The sequence below is a fragment of the Mustela erminea genome, chromosome 9, assembly GCF_009829155.1.
Source record: "Mustela erminea isolate mMusErm1 chromosome 9, mMusErm1.Pri, whole genome shotgun sequence".
NCBI classification, from domain to species: domain Eukaryota; kingdom Metazoa; phylum Chordata; class Mammalia; order Carnivora; family Mustelidae; genus Mustela; species Mustela erminea.
In genome coordinates, this window is record NC_045622.1 from 94062050 (window position 1) to 94082456 (window position 20407).

Here is a 20407-nt window from a genome sequence, read left to right on the forward strand (position 1 = left end):
TTTATTGGTCATATTGAAATTTTAGTTTGTTTTAGGCATTTATTTATTCGGTAGATATTAACTGAGTACCCGCTACCTTCTACCTTCTGGTCGTCTGATTATCTTGACTTGCTTATGGAGTTTTATAGGAGCTTTTGAGCTTTCTCCTCTGGGCTGAAACATTTCCACTACTCCAAGTATATGGAATAAGCTTGAGACAAAGAATGCTACCCCTGTTCCTCTGCAGGAGAATGCTTACACATGGGATGGCCGTGACCTAGCCAGAAGGTGTGGAAAGAGTCTAATAGGAATAAATGGTTGGAATTTGGGTTCCCTGTCTTTCATAAGACTATGGGCCAAGAGAAAAGAGTACATAAAAATTTGTAGCTTTGAAATAGGTGTGTTTTAATGTGGTCAAAGTGCTGGACTGTCAGTTTGGGAAAGAACGTAAGTATAAAAAGCTGAAATGTAGATATGCAAATGGAAAATTTGTTTTTTCTCTAACTTCTTGAAGTGTTCTTTTCAGGCTAATTTAGTGCTCACCACGTTTCTAGGAGCTCAGGTGCTGAGCGCCCTGAGTTAAAGCAGCGGGTTATACATTTCCGCATCTTCAGTGAAGGCAACTGACAGGAGGACTGAGTAGCGCTGATTTATTTGTAGTTAACTTTTCCCCTCCTCTTTGGAAATATTTAACCTACTGTCGAAGTGATTACTATGAGCCCAACCTGTAGGGGAGTCTCCCTTCTAGATTCCATCAAATTTACAATATCAGACCCCCTGAGGTGGGAGTAGGTGTGGATCTTAGTCAGTAAATCAAGGGATGGTCTGGTGTTTCCAGAGCAACACTGTTAAGGGCCTCCAGCCAGCCACGTCCTCCGCTTGTTCGGAGCAGAGAGGAAGGGGTGAGGGCAGGAGAGTCCGATTTTGCCAAATGCTGCTGCCTTGGTTTAATGTTAAAAAAAAAAAAAAATGAGGACCCCTGTGTGTGTGTAGGTTCTGAAGAGAGTGAGGGCTTGCGGAAACCAAGTGTTTGTGTCGCCAGTGACACTTGGCATTTCTATCTCTAGCCGGCTAGGAGGCAGGTTACATTAACCACATTGTGTCACATTCTCAGAACTTGAAAAAGTTGGCAAAATAATTCTTGAGCATAACTGTAAGGTAGCAGATCTGTCTACTTTGGAGAGATTGGCCCTTTGTTTTGATTCTTGTCTTTGGAAGGAATTCCTCAGCAAGTTAAGGTTCCCTATGCGGGGACAACAAGTTTGCTTTTACCGATTAATTTTCGTAGTTCCTTAGGGCGAGAGTGCCTGTATTTCACTGCCTTTTTGGTCTCTCCGTGCTTTGATTTTTCTCCCTTTTTTGCAGATATCAGCAAAACTATCATCTCCCCAAATACTCCACACCTGTATCACTTCTAATGTTCATGTGACCTCTGGTCGCACCTGTGGCAGGCTCCTCCACACATCTGGGCATCGCTCATGGAGTGAGGGAGCTGCTTAGACACCCTCTCTTGTCTTACCTTTGGTTCTCTGTCAAATGTGAGCACATCTGGAGGACAGAGACAGAGGCAAGTGAGCATTCAGTGTGATATGGGGACGCAGTAGGCCAAGAACTGTAAATTTTTGGTTTCTGATATGTGCCACCAAAACCATATCCTCTTACTGACAGTTTTTTTTTAAACTCAGTATAATATAGCTCTAAAATCACATTGGAGAGTAGAATATATTCCCTGATCATGTTTCTATGATATGATTTAGAAGATTGTACCCCATCTTATCAATATGGGTAACTTTATTTACCCAGTCCCTTTTGATGGATACTACCTAGTATTTTTTCGGATTTGCTATCCTCGATAACACTAATGAAGAGCCTGCAGATTTTTCCCACTTCTGCATTGACCATACTGGACCTAGAGCGGAAAGGAGAGAGAAAGCAGGGGTCGCATGACCTTTGACAAAAGTGGATGAGGAAAATGGGGAAGTGACTTAAAATGGATTATCATACCCTGTGGAAGAAAGAGGTTGGAAGGTGAGAGCTTATTCCTGTAAAATCCAGCCAGAGGGATGACTTAGTTGTGAGCCAGACGTCAGATGAGGAGTGTATCCTTAGCTGGGCTTCTAGGAGCCACACGTGCCAGCCTCCACAAGGGCTCTCAAGGGGGGGAGTGTGCATCAGGGCACTTGAAGGGCTCGTGCTGCCGTGAGGAGCAGGGGTAGTCAGAGCTGTGGGTCCCCAGTGGCAGAGCTTGCCCTTAGTCCCCATTAAGTTCTGAGGGAGGTGAGTGCATACTTAGGACGCATCAGAATCTCCTGGAAAGCTTGTTAAGACACGAATTGAGTGGGCCTGGGTGGGATCCTGGAGTTTGCATTTCTAGCAAGCTTCTGGATGGTGTTGGTGCCGCTAGGCCAGGGACCATACTTTGATGTGGGATTGATTCACTGTGTGTGTCCTGACTTACCCACCGGAGAAAGCGCTCCCTCTCCTCCTGTCCGCTTCCTCTTCTGGACCCCTGACCCGGGTCCGAAGCATCCAGAGTTGGCTCCAAGGGCATCTGTCTCGCCACATGAAGTACTCCGGGCTGGCTGCACTGAAATGTCCAGGCGGCAGCCCCCACTCACTAGTGTTGGGGTTGTATGAGCAGCTGAGAGTATCACACAGCGGTGAGCACAACCAAGCGGTCGGTCAGTCCGCAAGTTGAAGAAGCGCCAGCTTGAGTACACGGGAGAGGGCTCCGGGCTGAGGAGCTAGCGCACGGACAGTCTGTTTAACTCCACTCCGTGCCCTTTACCTTCCAGGTTGTGGAATGTTTCTTTGTCATTTGAAAGCCTACCCCGCCCCCAGCAGGCCTTCTGGGCTGATTTCTCCCCTTCTTCCTCCCACTGCCTAGGTATGACTAAAGTATGTATGGAATTTAGAAAAGTTAAGCTTGCATTTTAAGTACATACACGTAAACTCTTAAAAGGCTTGTTTTTAGAGGTATCGCGTTTGCAGGATCTCAGTCACTCAAGGGCTCCGGTACACAGCCACAAATTCCAGCACTTGCCTTGTGTAGACTTTGCCACTGGACTGCTCTGTGGAAACAAGCCAGAAAGGCTGAGACCGTCAGTAGCCAGGGAGTAAAGAAAGCTGAGTCAGGTCCGTGGCTGGGGAGATGCGGGAAGATCCAAAGAGCTTGATCTGGGGCCCCAAGCAAACACCTTGGCTGACTCTGATGGTCAGCTAGAAAATGGAAAAGCCCGGGGCACAAGCCAGGCCCAGAGGGGGAGGATGTGTAAGGAGAGCAAAGAGACAAGCCTGGAGGTGTGGCTGAGGTGACCGTGTCACTTAGAGCTTTTGGACTAACACCCTACATTCTTCCTCCTGGGAACTCGTACACCTGTGGGACGCACCCCTGCACCCCTGCCTGGCCGCTGCGGGGGAGGCGGAGGGTGAGTGAGCACGCTTGGTTTCCCCGGATGCAGTCTCACCTCCAGGGCTTTTATAGAGACGAGCTTTATGGCTCTGGCTTTCCTCAGTCAACACCTGACTGCTTCCTTACATCATACGGCTGGTCGGAGGGCAGTGACTAGAATAGGTTTCTGGAGTCTTGCGGAAGCTTGATCTGGCAGCGGGCTGAAGAGCATACTGAGTGTTTTGGCACAGTCATCCTTGGCGCGTGCCCGGGCCATCCCTTAGGAGCACATTTTCCCTTTCTCCTTTTGGGGGGGGCCACTTAATTCTCTTCATGTCTGCTTACATGACTTGGTAGCAGAAGTTACCAGGATAATGTAGCTTCTGGATGTTATAACATCAGGATACTGAAGTTTGTTTTCATTTCTAATATCCTAAGGTAGTTATGTGCCTCCCAACTAATGAATATTTGGGTGTATTCTAATGAATGGATTGGTGCAGAGTAGAACCATTGCTCTAACTAGAGGTGGATTCTTGATCTTTGGTTCTTTCTTTTTTCTTAAGATTTTATTTATTTATTTGACACAGAGAGAGATTACTAGTAGGCAGAGAGGCAGGCGGTGGGGGGGGGAAGCAGGCTCCCCGCTGAGCAGAGAACCCAATGTGGGGCTCGATCCCAGGACCCTGAGATCATGACCTGAGCCGAAGGAAGAGGCTTAACCACTGAGCCACCCAGGTGCCCATGGTTCTCTCTTTTTATAAAATCTAAGTTATATTTCTTACTTTTACATTTTTAAAAGTTGTGTAGCTTAACACATGTAATGTTCAAAAATTCAAATGGTGAAATAAAGCCTATATCTAAAAGTGAGGCCTGTTCCCAAGGGGCAACTGGTTTCAACTCTTCTAGCTTTCCTCTGGGATTTATCTTCCTATCTCCCCATCAAGGGCTTAGGGTGCTAATTTTTTTTTTTTTTCCAATTTCTCAATCATACACATTATCTTTTTACTTCCTTTGGGTCAGCAATTTTTCTCTTGTTCTCTTCTTTCTTTACATATTTCATTTCTCCCAACTTTCTGGTAGGGCTGTATCACCATTTTTCATTAAAGCCGTATTTATTATGTGCATTATTATTAGAACTGTATAAGTACTGTTTTTTAGCTGAATGAAGTGCTAAACCATGATTATGGGTTTTTTTTTTTTTCCCCTGTACAACTTTCTATTTTTCAGGCAGTTAATAACTACTTTTTTTTTCCCTCTTAGTTTCCCACGTTCCTGTCGCTAATTGATTTTTACTTGGTTCTCCAACAAAAGAGTAAATGGTCAAGCATAGGTGAACTATAGGATTTCCCTCCGTCTTTCTCTCTCTCCCCCTCCCTCCCTTTTCTCCTATAGCGATTCATCTTAAGCTCCAATCTGGATTGATTGCTCTCTGGGTCTCCTATGCAGTGGTCATCCTAAATTTTCAGTTCACTGTGATTCTGGGAATTCCTTTTTTGTCCTCTCCTTTGTTGGATTCCTTGTTTCCAAGGTGTAACATCTTCCTCTTTGGTTTATTTTTTCCAACAGCTTCTGAAGAAAGGGACAATGGGGAGATAATCTTCATGTCTGAAAATGTGTTTATTTCACATTTGAGTAATAATTGGACTAGTGTAGACTTCTGGTTGAGGTGGATTTTCTTTAGGAATTTGAAAGCATGACTCCATTGCCTTCGAAGTTTCCCATTTTAATTTCATAAAGTCAGATGTCATTCCTGATTCCCCCTCCCTTTTTTAAAGATTTAAAAAATTTATTTGACAGAGAGAGAGAGAGAGAGAGAGAGAGGGAACACAAGCAGGGAGAGTAGCATAGAGAGAAGCAGGCTTCCCACTGAGCAGAGACCCCAATGTGGGACTTGATCCCAGGACCCTGGGATCATGACCTGAGCCGATGGCAGACGCTTAATGACTGAGCCACCCAGGCGCCCCATTCCTTTCCTTTTATGTGATATTTTTATCTTCTTGGGAAATTCTGTGTCCTGAAATTTTATGATGTGCCTTGGTATGAGTGATATTTTGTTCAGTGGATACTGATTTAGGCCCTCTTAAGCTGAAAATTCTTCTCCAATTCTAAGAAATTTTCATGTTTTATATCTTTTTTATTCTTTCCTTCCCGTGTTTTGTCTTTTTTCTCTTTATGGAACTTCTGTTAGCTAAATGATGAATGTGTTAGATTGAACCTTATTTTCCTTATCATTTCTGTTCTATTTATCATCTCTTTTTATTTCAGTAATCTTTTTATTTGAGTTTCTTAGGTATTTTCTCAATTTTATGTTCTAACGTTTCTTTTGATTAGAAATTTTGTCTACTTTTTTTTTTTAAGATTTTATTTATTTATTTGACAGACAGAGAGATCACAAGTAGATAGAGAGGCAGGCAGAGAGAGAGGAGGAAGCAGGCTCCCCGCTGAGCAGAGAGCCAGATGCGGGGCTTGATCCCAAGACTTTGGGATCATGACCTGAGCTGAAGGCAGAGGCTTTAACCCACCGAGCCACTCAGGTGCCCCACGAAATTTTGTCTACTTTCAATGTTTTAGTTTTTCCTGATTTCTTTTTTTTAAAAGATTTATTTATTTATTTGAGAGAGAGAGTGAGCATGTACAAGCAGAGGAGGGGCAGAGGGAGGGGAGAGAGAGAATCCTCAAGTGGGACTCCCTGCTAAGCATGGAGCCCAATTCAGGGCTCAATCCCAGGAGCTTGAGGTCATGATCTGAGCTGAAATGAAAAGTAGGATGCTTAGTCCACTGAGTTCCCCTTGTTCCCCCTTTTCTTGGTTTCTAATTGATCTTTTTTTATAGCTTCCTATTCTTTTTTTTTTTTTAAGATTTTATTTATTTATATGACAGGGAGCACAATCAGGGGGCGTGGCGGGCAGAGGGAGAGGGAGAAGCAGGTTCCCCGCTGAGCAAGGAGCCTGATGCAGGGCTTGATCCCAGGACCTTGGGATCATGACCTGAGCTGAAGGCAGACGTTTAACAGACTGAGCCACCCAGGTGCCCCTGTAGCTTCCTTTTCTTATGGTAAGACTACGATACTCTCTTTCTTTCTCTCTCTGAAGATACTGTGATTTTGTTTTGATTTTTCTTTAGTTCCGTGTATCGTTTGTTTCCTCTGGATTCCTTCTTCAGTTCATTTTCTCTTTCATTGGCAACTTTCTTCAAATACCTCATGTTTCCAGCAGTCTTACTTAAAAGTGCGATGCTGAAAGCTGATTGGGAGTTCTCTGTAAGGCTTGTCAACTGGTGAGCTTTACATCAGTTAAGAGGATGGGGACCCAGTCGTTTACCCGATGTCACTGTTCATGGGCTGTCTCTGTTGGATTGGTTCATTGGTCCAGAGGGTAATCTGTCTGCCTCTGTGAGTGGAGGAGCATGGGTAATGTCTGGGTTGCAAGCACCCGAGGAGCTGAATGGGGGAGGAGGAGACACATTCTCATTCTTCGTTTACACATGATCACTTAATCCACTGTATTCTGTGTGCTGCCTCACCGTGCTTTCCATGGCTTGGGTATCTGACTGTGGAGTCCCTCTAATTCATTTTCTCCAGGGAATAAACTTCCCTTCTCCTGCTCAGGTGGCAGCAGGGACTGGAGGACAGGCAGAGGGCTGGCTTGTCTGGGCCTGTCAGCTTAAGGGATCTTGGAACCAATGTTCTTTATTTCTGTTTTCAGAGTCCCTTTTTCTGGGACACCTGTTGTCTCCAATTTCTTTTATTTTATTTTGTTTCATTTTGTTTTGCTTTTTTTGGTCACCATTACAGTACATTATTAGTTTTTGGTGTAGTGTTCCACGATTCATTGTTTGCGTATAACACCCAGTGCTCCATGCAATCCGTGCCCTCCTTGATACCCACCACCAGGCTCACCCATCTCCCCATCCCACTCCCCTCTAAAAGCTTCAGTTTCCCGGAGTCCATAGTCTCTCATGGTTTGTCTCCTCCTCTGATGCCCCCCCCTTCATTTTCCCTTCCTTTTCCTAATGTCCTCCATGCTGCTCCTTATGTTCCACATAAGATTTTATTGATGTATTTGACAGAAAAAGAGAACACACGAGGGTGGGGAGGAGCAGAGGGAGAGGGAGAAGCAGGCTCCACACTCAGTGTGGAGCCCAACGTGGAGCTCTGTCCCAGGACCCTGAGATCATGACCTGAGCTTAGACAGACACTTAACCGACCGAGCCACCCAGGCTCCCCCTAGTCCCTCCAGTCCTTCAATTTCTGAGTCTTCTAGTCATCCTTGAAAAGCTTAGCTTTTTGTTTGTTTGTTTGTTTCTCTTGGTACTTTATGTTGCTCTGCCTTTTGTTTGCTTAAACAGCCCTAAAATTCTGTTTTTTATTTTGACATAATTTCAAACTGAAAGTTGCAAAAATAGTACAGAGAGTTTCTGTACATGCTATACAGTATTTGTCAAATGTTAATGTTTTACTATATTCCCTTTATTCTTCTCTCTCTCTGTGTATGATACACGTTTATATTTATTTTTCTCCTAAACCATTTGAAAGTTGCAGATCTGACACACCTTTACTCCTAAATACTTCTCATAAAGAATGACAGTACAGTTATCAAAGTTATCTGAAATAAACATTGATATAATATTATTTAATCTATAGACCTTATGTAGATTTTGCCAATTATCCTAATGTCCGTTATAGCAAAAAAAAAAAAAAAAAAGCCAGACCATGCGTTACACCAGTTGCCATGTCTCCTTACTCTAGAACAACTTCTCAGGCTTTGCCTTGCACGACACTGACACTGTTTAAGAGAACATGTTAGTTATTTTGTAAGATGTCTCTCGACATCTCTTGATTTGGGTTTGTCTCATGCTTTTGTATCAATTTATGCATTCAGTTGAAAATTTGAAATTCAAATTATGCCTTTTTGACTGGAATATCACAAAAATTATATGTCTCAAATGCATCGTCTCAAATGGGGAAATGCTTTGAGACCATGTACATGCCCTGCTCCTTCTCAAACTTTGCCTGGCTGGTTGTCGCCTCTACTGACGATTTCTCACCCAAATCAGTTTTTGTAGTGGTTGCTGAACGGCTGTAATTCCCACTTTCTATCTGCTTTTGAGAGTAATTATTTTGTCTTTGACCTGAGAGTTCATGTCTTTAATCAGTTTTGGAAAATTCTCCATTGTTTTCTCTCCGAATATTATCTGTCATTTTCACAAATCTTTCCTTTTCCTGTTGAACGTATGTCAGACCGCCTTCATCCTGTTGTTATGTCTCTCAGGTTTTTCTTCCCTCACGTTTCCCACATTTTTATCTTTCTGTACTACACGCTGGGTAATTGTTTCACATCGATTTTGCTGTTCTCTTCAGCTGTGACTAATTTCTTTTTCACCCATCCATTGAGATTTAAATTTCAGTGGTTATTTTTAGAAACAGTTTAATTATTTTTCAGATCTGTCTGCCTGGTTTTTTTTTCATAGCGTCTTTTTAAAAACTGTGTATTTTAAAGTTCATCCTTTTATAATTATTTGAGATACTTGATCCTTTCCTGCGATCCGTTTTTAAATTTCTTGTAAGGTCTGTTCCTGTCGTTTTTCTAACTGCCTGTTGCTCTTGTTGCTTTGTTTTCTTACATGTTTTATAATTTTGGGATGTGAGTTCATCTTCAGTAAGGTTTCCTGTGGTAATCTTTGCCACCTGGGCTAGGGGGTGTTACTCCAGAGGGTTTGCTCATTCTTGTTCCTTTGTTTGTTTTGGCTTCTGCTGGGTGTTCCAAAGTTATCCAGGAGATAAATCAGTTTTTAACATTAATTTCTCATAGGAGGTTTCCATACTATGGACGGTGATTTTGTTTAAACCCCAAACCTCTGTGAGGGCTGGTCTCCATTGGAAGCACCCCAACTCAAACTCAGGTTGAAAAAGATAAGTGTTTTTTATTGCCTCCATCTATGAGGGGATGACATTCTGGACCACCTTTTCACCAAAGGATTCTGCCTTTGTGTATATGTCCCACTTCTAGTTCCCTCATGTGCCCAAAGCCATGGTCCCTCTCTTCTGGCGTGGACCTTAAACCCGTGTGGCACCAAGAGCAAACTACTTCTGCCTTCCTCAGGGTTCCACAGTGCCAGTCCCTCCTGAGTGTTCGGCTCATGATTGCTGTTTTTTTTCATCTTTGGTGCCTCAGAGTTCCCATGTCCCCTGGCCTCAGCTATATATTCTGAAGTTTTGTTACATTTCATCCTACATTTCTCTGTGTTGGATAGCAAGAAATGTCATCTGTTTCACCTCCCAAGATGTGTTGAATTCTCATCCACTCTTGTCTCCTTTTGCCCTCATAGGTTCATGCCTTTCCTTTTTTGCAGGAGGAAGCAGAGATAAGACAGAGGAGACAAAGCATATGCCTTACTTGAATTCCAGAGAAATTAAGAATTCAGAAATTACTACATTGTAGAGGTTGTTCTTTCCAAGTTGTATCAGCTTGAATGATGGTGTTGTACTCCTCTCAGCTCCGAACCACACAGAAGGTTTGGTTTTCTAGGCCGTACCCGTGTTGATGTTTTGTGCTTAGATGCCACAAGCTGTAACTTCATCTTTTTCAAGAGTTTCTGTTTACCAAGCTAGTGAAGTCTTCCTCCATACCGTAGCTGGCCAGCAAACATTTTTATGCCTGGGCCAGAGAATAAAACTCTCTTTCCAACTATCAGACTATTCCAACTATAGGATAGTCCGATGAAATTGGAAATGTGTATTACCTCTCATGAGAAGTGGTAGTTTCACCATTGACATTCTTGAAAACTTCAGATGATAGATCAGCCTTGTTTATTTGAATCAAATAAATCACTGGTTTTTTCATTAAAGCATAACTTTTAAGAGTTTACAGTATACTTTTCAAGTAACAGATCTAGGGATGATGGTTATGCGTTTAAAGACCATGTCCTAAAAATAAATCTTTTGACCTATCAAGCAGCTGAGCTGTTATTTTTACTATATCGAATTAGGAACCAATAAAAATCAATGATGTGTTACTTTTGCCCCTACTTTTTTGTATTCACCCACTTAATTGATTAACAGTATCTTAAAACTATCTTACCATAGACATGTTTAGTGAAATTTATTACTTGCAGACTGATAGAACTCATGAATTATTAAAAGCATCAGCATATGGAACCCACTCTTTCCTCATTCCAAATTCTTTTAATATGGCTTATGTTGAGCCATTTAACTGGCTTCTGTCCATCCCACTGATGGAAGCCGCGGCCAGACGAGGGTTCTTATAAATGATTGGCTTCCTTTCCAACCAAGAGGAGGATGAAATGTCAACTTTTTCCTCTACTACCTGAAAAGCAATCAGTGGCAACCCTTCCTGCTCTTCTTGACAGTAGTTTGGCTTTACAGAAGAGGGCAGGCATTTAGCCAAATGTGAATTTCAGTGGTATATAAAGGAAAAATTTAAGTAGCTGAAACTCAGATAATAGCTGGAATTTTTAGAGAGGCATTCAGATGGATTTAACCTGTGAGTCTCCAGTAAGCTAACTAGAGCTCAGAAATTCCTAACTGCACATTTTCATCCCTTCTCTCCTGGTGATGAGCCCAGTGACTTGAGGTTGCTTACAGAATCTCTCTTTGTAGCACTCCGCTCATCTGTAGGACGGGTTTAGGGTTAATAACTGCTTTAGGAGAAGAGTGCAGCATAGTGGCTGATTACCAAGGACTAATCAAGACCACTGAAAAGGACATTTTGGAATCAAACCTTGCGGTTCAAAGCCATTTATTAACTTGACCTTGTGCTTCGAAATTTGTTATCCTTATCTGAGAAATGGGGTTTTTACTCACTTTGCAGGATTATTATGAGAGCTTAATGAAATAACATAAGAATTTTGGAAGTGGTGTAGCACTGTAAAAAGAAAAGTTTTGTTAACATAAGGCTTTATCACATGGAAACAAATTTTGGAAGCGGGTAGAACCCTGGTGGGGAAATTTGAAATTCACAGGACAGCGGTCTTGTGTTTGTTTCCATTTCCAGATAGGCTCTGTCGTGTATTTTCCATTGCTCAGTACTTAAGACCCCAAGGGTGAACATTCTGTTAGCTTCATTCTTACAGGTAAAGAAAGTGTGACTTACTTAAGAGCCATCTCCCCATCATTCGATCTCATAAAAGAGGACATGGAGTCGGAAGTCCATCATTCCATCTGTTAGAAGATGTTGCCGTATGTTCGTGTTTCTATCTGGCTCACAAACTTGGCACCCCAATTAAATAGGAAACACAACAGCAAATAATTAGGTCGACAGTGCGACTAGAGAAAGACTTCTGTCACTGGCTTTGTGATGGACAAGACACGCTTAATGATCTTCCTGACTGAACGGCTAATGTTCTGAATGAAGTATTATAGAGCAGCGTTACTCCTTGGCCAAGCGAGCCTGAAAGTAAGGTATTTGTTGACTCACAAAGTGAGTGAGTCAGAAAACAAAGTGGAACCAGGTCTCCTGGCAGGTGAGTAGGAGCCAGAGTCAGCTTTTGCCATGGAGATTTTCACAGTTTGATGACCTGGAGCTTTTACTCTAGAGAGTGGGACACAGGAGCGGGATGGAAAGCCTGTGGCCTATGCAAGCTGGGGACTCAAAAAAGAGCTTCCTGGAGAAGCCAGAAAACTAAAAGACTAGATATTTACTGTAAGGGTAAAGAGAAACAGCTTTTGTAGTGGTCCTGCTGCTGATAACTACAGTGAGAAGCCACCTTCACATGGTTTCTGGTCCCAATTCATACAACTGTGTGGTCCAGATAAGCCTTCTGAGGAGAATTTCATTAGAAGTGGCCCTGAATTGATAGGAAGCAGCAGAAGTAGACACAGACCCTCTCTTGAGTAGTTCGTCTTCAATCTGGGTCTCATATAATTCTTACAAATAAAGTATCTAAGAAAATGAGCAGCTCACAGTTAAAACCCGTAAGATCATACAGAAATGAGGAGACATCATGAGTGAGAACCAGCAGAAACACATCTTCAAGGACTTTGATTATTGGATTAGATTAGATTGTTGGATTCAAAGAAATTGTTCAGATGCAGCCCAAAGCGACAGAAGAGTGAAGTGATGCGGAGAATGGAGGGGTCTAATCAGTTCCAGAAGGAGGAGAGAGAGAGAGAGAGAGAGAGGGAGGGAGAGAGGGAGGGGGAGGGGGGGAGGAAGGAGGTGCTTTGAAAGGGTAGTCGTTGAGAACTTTCCAGAACTGTTGAATGATACCAGACCTCAGATTCGGCAAGACCTAGAAACCACAAGCAGGATCATCATAAGGAAACTGAGGTACACCAAAGAAAAAGAGAAGTCCTTAAACTTACCTGGAAGAAAAAGGCAGACTAATGGTAGAAATCGCTTGCCCCATGCTCCTGTGACCCTGAGTTATGTCTCTGGCTCAATTTCTTTGGATGTCAGCGAGTCACAGTCCCTATTTTCCTGGTGCACCCAGATGTGGTTAGACTCATTCCAGTTCCACCATATAGAAAATGTATTTATGAACAAATTACTCTAAGTGAGTTATAGGAATTCTAAGTTGATAACTTAGTATCTCCCTTAGTTAATCCGCAGCACAAAGGGGATTTATAGCCTTTGATTTTCTTCATCTCTCATGTGTCTGTTTAGTGGGAAGTCAGTGAGATCTAGCTATGGTGTTATCCTTGTTTTTGTGAAGAATTGGTTCTTTTTTATGGGTGGAATGAGTTAAAGATAGAACGCAACGAGTAAACTTCAGACTTGTTGCCGAATCTTTTCTCCCTTGATCTAAGAGCGCCTGCTTGAAGACTGGCCTTGGGTCTCTGTGCTTCTCCGGTTTCTAAAGGCCATGCAGGCCCAGTAGAGTGTGTGCTGCCAGTAGTTGGGGCCGTAGAGGCTTAATGGTTAAGGTAACGTGGGCCACGTTACTGATTGCCCCTTTCAAATCTCCCAGTAACCATTAACATAAATATCATCTCACCATTTTGGACAGGGGACACCACCCTTATGCACGTTAGTAATATGATGCTAATGCTTAACCCTTTCCTGGCTTGGTTTGCTTCGGAGGCCCTGCCCCGGATCCGTGGGTAGGGAGTCTCTTTGAACCTAGAGGAGAAATGGAAGGGTTAACTCCTTTTGGTTTTGCCCTTTGACCACTTCAGGATGAGAGGCATGATGAAATACTTTTCAAAATCTTCAGTGGAAACACATCATGCATAATTGGAGCAAAAAAGAATAAATCAAAGCTTTTCCCTCCTTTTAGTCTGGTAATTCATAATTGAAACCACATTGAGGTAGGGGCTGATAACTTCAAAACAAGCAGGAAAACTGCCCTTTCTATCAAGGTAGGGATAGGTAAGGCTCCTCATTACCAGGGGCTCAAAAGCTTCTGTATATCAAGCCTGTCCTCTCCTGCCTTCTTTTCTCCTCTGAATTCTCACTTTTCTGCTCAGGCAGACACCTTCAGTTAAATGAAATGTGGGTTCATTCTGGTATGCTGAGTGCTCTTCTTGTCACATGAATTTATACGTGGTGACATTTTAAAAAATATCTCTGATATGGTGCATAACAGGAATTAAATTTTGAACCATCCTTCTTCGAGGTTGAGTTCTTCTGTCTGGAATTTGGTTGGTTTAGGTTGAAAGAGCCCTTTAGTTGGTAATGGAATGTGGTTTTCCTCACTCTTGATTTTATAATCCTCGAGTAGTTCAGCAAGAACATTTCAGGATGCTTAGCAAAGGCCATTTGCTTCCTATCTTCCTCCACTGTCTGTATGGTAGGTGACCTTGGCTAGGATGGTTTTGGTTAAGCTCATATAGGGCTACTGTGACCTTTCAACTGAAGAAAAAAAAAAAGGGGAAAGTAAGAAGGGTCCAGACAGCTTTCTTTGTGGGAGATTGCCAAAGGCACACCTAGTTTGAGTTTCTTTCTTGAAGGAACTTTGCCCTGCAAGTTGACTTTACGCCTAGCCTCCCAGGGCCTTTCTACGAGGCACCTTGAAACCCAAACCCACGACTTTCTCTCTCTACTTAGTCTGCTCACTGCTCGCTCATTCACCAGAGCTTTCCAGAATAAGCAATACAAAAGCTGGGATTATGACCTGACAGTTGTCGTAGCTACTGTGGATTGCTTTTATGTGACTGCAGTTGAACAATCTGGATTTCTTATTGAAGGTTCCATAATGAATATCTGTTGTGGGAGTGAGAAGTGAAGTTCGGGAGGATGGGCGAGAGATGGACAAGGTATTTTGGCCAACTGCCAGTGTTCTGGCAGAATGATGCATACCTCTCCTCCCATCTTGGAGTGAACAGTTGCACTGTGTAGGTTTGAGAGTGGTATTGATAGCCAAGATGCAGACGGTGCAGCTGTAATAAGTGGGTTTCGCCTTTTTTTTCGGGTCACCAGCGCTGGGTGCCTGGTTTCATGCCCGGTCTTGCCACGATGGAGATCTAATCAGGCAACGGAGTTAATTGCCAGCATTGTTTGCCTTTTCCCTGGCAGAAGTCAGAGTCTTGAGTAAATTATGGAGGTTTAAATTTGCTTGATTTCCTGCAGAAAGTGGGGTCAAGAGGTCCCAGACTGTAGACACTCTCTTTGGTCAGCCAGCAGGGGGTAGCTCTTAAAGGTATTTCAGAGGTGACTAAATGCTGTTTCTGAAATGTCCTTCTCCGCTAAGTTTTTTTCTCTGGGGGTTAGTTTGTTGACCTTACCCCAGTGGAGTGGAGTGTTTGCGTGAAGGCGCATACCCCAATTAAAGCTGCCTTTCTCCACGCTGTCACTGTGCTCCAAAGGCAAATGGGATTATGTTCGAGGAGGGGAAAAGCAATTGGCACAGAAACCTAGCTGCAGATCAGCATTTCCTCTTTCTGACCTTTTGAAATAGAACATAAAGTTAGCCATTTTCACTTATCGGAAAAACAATACTCGGGAAAAGAAAGTTACGAAAGAAATCCACGGAAAGCTAATCATGTGACTTACAAAACCTTCCCCCATTCAAGGCGTTTCACACTGTGGCCTTGGCCGCCTGGCGGGTCCCTCTCATTTCCCGCTCTCCTTCCTTCTCTCCGGATCTGGTCAAGGGGTCTTAGCAAGACTGCTCACTCAGTTTGCCAGCACTCGCCCGCTGACGCTGGACCGATGCAGAGGGCCCTCCTCATCTCCTCCGAGGGGGCGAGGCCGCTGTGTAGACCTTTACACTCCCATAGGACTGGAATACCTGTGCCAGGGCTGGTTATCTCACTGAGCTGTCCGCCCCACCAGATGACGAGCATGTTGAGGGGGAAGGCTGTGTTTGTCCCGGCATCCGTGAGACTCTTCCAGGCGAACTGTATGAGCTCAGGAAGTGCACCAGAAATACGATCGGTAGGGGTGATTGTTGAATTGATGACACCGGTGTTCTGGCAGGCAAGAAGAATACGAATGGAGAGAGCTGGGCGATTTTGTGTTTGGTGTAAAGTACGGTTCACGGAGCTCTGTGCTGAGCGCTCATCGCTCGTGGGCCGACCTCATTTGTCACGTCGCCCTGGGAGACGGGTGCCATCATGGTCCTCGTTTTGCAGATGAGGAAATCAACACAGGAGGAGCTTTACACGTCACAGAACTAGTACATGGCAGGGTCTAAATGCAAACTCTCTGTGGACTCTCCCCATCCTGCCCTTCTTCGGAATAGTTGGCCCACTGAGGTTCTTGTAGGTGCTTTAAAATGAGTGAACTAAGTTCTATTACATTCAGAACTCATGACGTCCCTTATTTGCATGTACCTCACCTGTTCACATCCGTACATAAAGAGGACAGAAAGAGCATGACGTGCCTGGGTCATGGGGTTTAACTTACCCATTCTCGAGCATGTTTTTATTGAGTGGTGCTGGGCACTGGCTAGGTACAAGCTGTTGTAACAGCTACGGCTCTTGCTGTCTTGGAGCTCTCGAGATAAAATATAAAGAACAGGAAGGAAAAGAGGAAACTGTGAAAATAAAAACAGTGTATTTGGAGAGGAAATAGAGGTAGAGAATCCAGATAAACTAGGACCGTGAATCATGATAAGGTCAAGTCATGATAAGTCAACAAGTCATTCAAACTTGTTGCTGGAAGAGACCTCATGGTTGCCCTCCCGCTTGTAGGAACCGTGGAAAGGAAAGCCCAGAGAAACGATTACTCCTGCAGGATCAGCCGTGGGCGACCATTTACCAGATGTGCTTGTAGTGTGATGTACTTTCCATCTACTAACTATTTACTTTCATTAACAACTTCTGGCTTGTTAAGAAATCATAATTAAGAAATGTTGATTAACATTATTAGAAATTATTATTATTATTATATCTCATATCAGGAAAAGTAGTCGTTATTATCGCAGTTATGGACACTGAGGTGCAAGAGAGGTTAAGTCCTTCGCCCAGGTCACACAGCTAGTAAGCGAAAGAGCCTGAAATTATGTTCAAGACACGTGATTCCCAAACTGACCCCAAATGTGCCGACTCACTGTTTGAAGTCATTTGCCTCCACCCCGTCGGCACATCCTGCAGTAGAGCACCAGGCCTGTGTCCTAGGAAACAGATGCTCAGCGGCTTCTGTGTTAACGTCTGTGTTCATCTCAACGTCTGCCTTTTACGGGAAGTGTTGGTTTTTCAGACCTTGTTATGCTCCTTTGCCTCCTCTGTCTCCCCTTGATGCTGCCTTTTCTGCTTCCCCAGTTTTCACGCCCTATCTGGTATGCAAGTGAGGAGTGTGGAAAAACTGAGCACCAAGACAAGTAACTGTCTGCTTCCCACCCACCCATTCCTACCTCCCCTCCTCCCCTTCCACAGTCATCGGAATCGCGGACAGAGCTGGCAAACAGGATGAGAACAGATCGGTCATCTTGCCAGAGACTCTGGTTCCTTCTCCTGGCAGTGCCTTGAAATCAGAGCTGTGATGCCCCTCAGGGGGTGCCTCCGTTGAAATTCCAAGGGATTCATTTTCTGAAACCAAGCTTCGCGGCTCTCAGGGAACTTTCTTCTCCTTTTAATGTCATACAGGCATTCAAGTGTGTTGGCATTCCCCATTTCTCCTGAAGAACAGACCCCATTTTGTTGGAGTTTTAATAGTTTTTCCTTCTGCGTTAGAGGCGTATTTACCTTTTTTAATTTATGTGTTTCCTTTGTGTCAGTGTTATATATTCGGTGAGTTTTATTCCATGTACCTTCTGAAGTCATAGTGTTTGGGTCGATCTCTGGCTTATTGGCCCACATATGATTATCAAGGATAAAGAACTTCCAGCATTTTTGTCTCAGAGAAGAGTTAGAAGTAATAAACTCTGGCGTTCCCCACAGTTCCGGTTTCTAGAGTTTACAAAATGGCGGTACCTACCTGGGACTCAGGGCAGGGAGGGCTCAAGGGTGGGCCATGGGCCTCCACCACGTGTTCGGAAGCCAGACCTTGAACATCATCACGTCATTTTCTCTTCCTTCCCTTCCCTTCTGACTTTCTTTCTCCCTTTCTTTTTTTGACTGGTGAAGCAAAGGATTAGGCATCATTCACTATGTTTAAGCCTATAGTTTGATCTTCTGTAAAACGAGAATAACCGTATCTGGCTTGGGGGTTGTTGGGCAGCTCAGATGAGACATGACACATAGCGCCTGACACTTAGGTGCTCAGTAAAGCTTTCACACACATTACAGCACCTCAGAAACTCGGCTTTTGTGTCTTTTTCATTTAAAATGGTGTTTTTCACGCATAAGAGAGTACTGTGTGGGGAGGAGTGAATGACCGGCCTGGGATGGTGATGGCGGAGAGACTGCACTTTCGGGGTTAGCTGTAACTGAAGCACGGGGCTGCTTACTGACTTCGTCTCCATAAAGGTCAGGAAGGTATGAGAAATAAGCTGTGGGGTAGATAACTAAAAGGGGGTCCTACCAATGTGATGAGATGCTAGGGTACCAGTGCTAAAATCTAGGTACGTTCCTGACCCTGCAGCTTAAAGTCAAAGCGTGAGGTCATGGAAACAAAGTCAGCCTTTCTTATTGTGTCTCACGGCTGTGAAATCTAATTATGGCCTGTTGTGGACATTTTGGCTTTAATATCCTGATTACATTAGGACTCCTGGAATCCCATTCAGTCTCTTTGAGTTCCCATCCCATGTGTATTCCATGTGTTTGTGTACATTTCCTGTCCCACACTGTTACATCTGGCAAACAGCTGTTGTCCTCTATGTGGTGATGGGTGTCCATCAGTGATAAGGGTGAGGCTGATGGGGGACCTTGGGAATCCCAGAGGACGGGAGACTAAGTGGCCAGAATAACAGCAGGATGTTTCGTGTCCAGCCACCTTCTAACAAAGATGAAGTTTGGTCCCGGGCTTTTCACATAATAACGTATAAATGTGAAGGTAATTCATACCACTGAACTATATACTTAAAAATGGCTAAAATGCAAGTTTCACATTATTTTACCACAGTTTTTAAAAACTTACATAATATACCAAAACCATTTAATTATATCTCAAAAAAGCTGTTTAAAAATATAAAAATGTTGGGGCGCCTGGGTGGCTCAGTGGGTTAAAGCCTCTGCCTTCGGCTCAGGTCATGATCTCAGGGTCCTGGGATCGAGCTCCACATCGGGCTCTCTCTGCTCAGCAGGGAGCCTGCTTCCTCCCTCTCTCTCTGCCTACTTGTGATCTCTGTCTGTCAAATAAGTTATTAATAAAATCTTTTAAAAAAACATGAAAATGTTTTAATCTTATTATCAGTACAAAAACATTTTTGCTTGTATCACCGCATTGAAATGTACTTAATGTTTTAATGATAGGAAAGAAATTGAATTTCCTTCATTACTTTTTAAACCTGATTTTGAGAAAATTTTGAACTTACAGAGAAGTTGCAAGAATGTACAGTGAACTCACACCTAGAACTCGTCACCTAGATTTAGGCATTTTGTATATTCACGCTCTTTATTCACAGTGTCAGAAATGATGTGCTTTGATAGATTTTCTGTTGTTTTGCTTTTCGTCTTTTTTTTTTTTCTTCCAGACTCAATGTGCTAATTACCTATTGGGCCCTTCCAATCTGAAAATTCATGTCATTTCTATCTTTTGTCCCAATAATTTATTTAATTTCTCTGATAGTCTTGTTTCTTCTGTATTCTGTTTTCTTTTTCAGGAACCTCCTATTAGGTGGTTGTTGGACCTCCTGGATTTTCTCATCTTCTCTGAGCTGTTTTTCATCTTTGCCTTTTGTTCACAAGACTAGAATAGATTACCTTTTTCTTTTAATCCTGCTTTTAAAAAAAAAAAAATTAAGCTATCCTATTTTTAATGTCCAAGAGTTCTTTCCTGTTCTTTGATATATCTTTTAAAATAAAAATAGCAGTTTATTCTTATTTCATGGATAAAATTTTCTTCCTGAGAATATAATTTGTCATTGATGTTGTTTTAATTTCCTTCTGCTTCTTCTGTTGTCTCTTGTGTCCTCTGAGTTCCTCTTTTTCTATTTGTTCGTTTGGTTTCTGCCATTATGCTGAAGATGTTCTTGAGACGACTGTGATTCTAGGATCTGTTCATAACTACCAGGGAGGCACTGAAAACCCGACTGGAAGGCAGCTCTGGGTGCGAGGACAAGCCTCCTGCGCTTAGGGCGTCACTGTCCAATGGTGGAGGGGGAATCTAGGCCCATGGCTGCCAGTGTTTGGGGACTTTGAGGGGAAGAAGGGCAGGTGGGTCATCGTTCCCAAGATAGACTTTGACTGCTGTTTTCCTCTCTGCTGTGGCCATGTTTCCATGCCCAGAGCTTCAGTTCCTCAGAGAATAGGCCTCCCCCCTCCCGTAGGGGTGGGCAGCAAGAGGAGTTTTCTGGCTGAGTGGCTGCGTGAAGCAGAGGTTTGTGGATCTGGGTCTCTCTGCTCCTTATACATGTTTTTAACCAGCCTTCCTGTTTTCAACCCTGCCCCTCCTCTTACCCCAGGTTCCTGCTGAGCTGATTTCTGAGCCTTTGTGGGGTTCAACGGTTTGGACTTGGTTCCTTTGTTGGCACCTCTGTGTGGTTACTTAGCTTTTGCCCTCGTTCTCCTGCTCTGTTACCACTTCTCTGGTCCCT

General features: G+C 43.4%; 1 protein-coding gene across 1 annotated transcript in view; it reads left to right on the forward strand.

The window, feature by feature from the left end:
- The window catches only part of EXT2 (exostosin glycosyltransferase 2), a 140475-nt gene that overhangs the window by 72196 nt on the left and 47872 nt on the right, over window positions 1–20407 (forward strand). The window lies entirely within an intron of this gene.